The sequence below is a fragment of the Echinops telfairi genome, unplaced genomic scaffold, assembly GCF_000313985.2.
Source record: "Echinops telfairi isolate 266 unplaced genomic scaffold, ASM31398v2 ScPeMD7_11;HRSCAF=52, whole genome shotgun sequence".
NCBI classification, from domain to species: Eukaryota; Metazoa; Chordata; class Mammalia; order Afrosoricida; family Tenrecidae; genus Echinops; species Echinops telfairi.
This window is the reverse complement of record NW_022103908.1, coordinates 8,614,687-8,617,591: the sequence shown is the minus strand read 5'-3', so window position 1 is coordinate 8,617,591 and position 2,905 is coordinate 8,614,687. Positions and strand designations below refer to the sequence as shown.

Sequence of the window (2,905 nt, the reverse complement as noted above, 5' to 3'; positions counted from 1 at the left end):
TTCCCCTCCTGGTATTGCTCCTCTCATTATTGGTCCTGAGGGGTTTATCTGTCCTGGATTCCTGTGTTTCCAACTCTGATCTGTACCCGTGTACATGCTCTGGTCTGAGGCCAGCGGATTTTTGACAGGAGCATATTGGTATCTACGAAACTCCATTGTGATCCTAGGTGCTCCTGCATCCTCTCCATCCGTGTGTTCAGTTCCACTCCATCTTGCCCTTTTTAGATTTCATCTGCAATTGTGGTGACCAGTGTTTTGAAAAGTAATCAACAGCTATTATCTTTATTATTTGAACAGTCTGGCCAGTGTTAAATAACAAAGTGCACTCAGATACGAATCTTATCATGACCAGAGGCTACTGAATGCACAGTGGTTCCCCTTCTATTTTAACTTCTGTTCGCCTCCAACACAGAAAAGAAAGCCCATTGTAAGGGGACACGTCCTAGATTTTTGTGAATTGTGGGTTTTGCATCTAAACCATGTTGTTTTGTTAGCAATAAAGGCAACTCTTTCCTACAAGGTTTGTGTAGGAAACCACCACCCAGCGTAGCACCACACAGGTGGCAAATCAGTACTTTCCAGATTGTTCTTTTCCACCTGGTAGCAGTACAGTTAGGAGGAGGGTGCACTTGGCAAAGGCAGAGAAGCCAGATCTTATACCCAGCTCTCCACCTGCCAACGGTGGGACTTTGCTGAAGTCCTTTCTCTCCCCAGAGCCTCGGTTGTCTTACCTGTAAAGTGGATGTTCTGACTAGGTATCTCCCGGGTCCTTGTGGAGGCGGCGATGGCTTGCTCCCTGGGCGCTCATTCACGGTGAGATGGAAACTGAAAAAAAAAGCCGAGGTCAGTAGCTGGACCCACTGTTGAGGAGCATTAACCATTCTGATTTTGTAAACACTGGATCATGTCACATCCTCACTGCCAGGATGGGCAACACACAGCTTGGCCCTGAGTGGCATAATCAAGTGCGGTTTAGAAAACTGACCTTTGTTTCTGGAGCCCCTGGTTCATGCAAATATCTAACATGCTAGGCTAGGCTGCTAAATGAAATGTTGGAGGTTCACGTTCACTGAGAGGTGACTCAGAAGAAAGGGCTGGAAATCTGAGAAATCGACCATTGGAAAAAACGATGGAGCACAGTTCTACTGTGACAAGCAAGGTGTTGCCATGAAGTGGAGTGGATTGAAGAAGGACTTTGTTAATTTTTCAAATCTGTGTTATTAGGGGGAGATGGGGATAGCTATTGACTGGGGGGAGAGGCCAGTTCATCAGACTCAGCAAGGGAATACCTCATCGTCACCATCTTCAGCTCTTCCTTCGTCTTCCTCAACTTCCTCAGTAACTCACTGCTCAGGGGAGGGCCCCCAGACTCTGAGATGAGAACTCAAACACATGCACTTTTTCAGAGGTGATTTCAGTAAGATATTGGGAGGTCAAACTGAAAGAGGAACGTTAACTCAAGGCACTGGATGCTTTCTCCTGTGGAAGGCTTCTGGAATATTGGGCGAGATATGTCCCCAAGTTACTCTTCGCTGCTGGGTTGACCAACCTGAGATATTACAAGACGCCTTTCCATTCTTCACTGCAAAAGGGTGTTAGATCCCTAACTTTTGTCCTTCCCTCTGCATGATCTGTGGACAGAGAAAACCTAAGGGTGGAGAGGCACTGGTGCTTGGAGCAGGTAGTGGGTGGTGTGGATGGAAATGGGCATAGTGATGCCAAGGGGCGATGGGAAGGACACAATGGCATTGGCCACATCAACCTGATCCAGGGAATAATACTTGTAGTGTTCCCAGAACCCCTTTTTTGCTGTCCAAATCCTCTTACTCACATTCATTTGCCATTTATCATCTAGAATACAATTATTTGGCTCTTACTGTTTCTACCATTATCTACCCATTAGCAAGACACATTCTTGTATATGCTTGACTGCCATTCTTTTCTAAGCCCTTCCTTCCCATGGAAACATTTCCTTAGTCATTTAGATTCACATACTTTCTGGCACATACATATTGAATATAGCTACAATTGACTTAGTTATCTACTTAGAATTTTATACTCTTTCATGATTTATTGATTTCAAAGGTCTTTCCCACATGATTTTAAGTATTTCTTTAATGACTATCCATTTAGCATTTGTTGTGTTGTGTTCCCTTCCTTTTTCCTACCCAACATTTATCTTTGTTTTTTTAAGCTTAAACATCATTAATTCAAGGAAGTCTTCTGTGAACCCTATGATTAGTTGTGCTTTCATGTTGTTGTTGTTACTAGGTGTCCTTGAGAGCTTTGGGCTCATGATGGTCCCATGTACACACAAACAAAACACTGACAGACCCAGCAGAAAGTGAAGGGCCAAGAGGGCAGCGCTCCACTCTGGGTCTCTCTCGAATGCAAAGGCCGCACACCCAAGAAAGTGGCAGCAGACTGCAATAGATTGCTAGGTTGGGCTCTGTCCCTGCCTTCACCCAGGAGCAGTCTAAACATCATAGTAAGGTTTTAATAATAGCTAATAATATATTAAAAGGACCAAGAAGTTGAATCAACTCAATAGATGGCCTAATTAGCAAGCTTGAAGACAAGTCATATCTAAGATACATCATAATCTGCTGGAATAATAATTTAAAAAGCACATAAAGAAAATCTGAAGAAGGCCTAGGAATTATGTGGGACACGATCAAACATGTGATCATGATCAGAATTCTAGGACAAAAATAGACACCCTCACCCCCATCTCCAACCCTGCAAAAAAACGAAAACAAAAGAAGGAGGCAAGGCACAGAAAAAATTGTTGAAGAGTTTTGGGGAAAACAAACAAACAACACAATTAATTTTCTCAACCTCATAAAAAAGGAGAGACCTGGAAGTGTCCTTCCTGGGGAGGAGATGAGCCAGTCAGGGTGCAGTG

The 2,905-nt window shown here is 43.8% G+C and overlaps 1 protein-coding gene across 1 annotated transcript in view; it reads right to left on the bottom strand.

Moving 5' to 3' along the window:
- KLF12 (Kruppel like factor 12) overlaps nucleotides 1-771 on the bottom strand; it is a 728,313-nt gene extending 727,542 nt beyond the window's left edge. Inside the window, exon 1 of the mRNA XM_045287155.1 lies at nucleotides 732-771. The gene's annotated coding sequence lies outside the window, so the exon portion shown is untranslated. The remainder of the gene's footprint in view (nucleotides 1-731) is intronic.
- Between the last annotated feature and the right edge of the window lie 2,134 nt (nucleotides 772-2,905).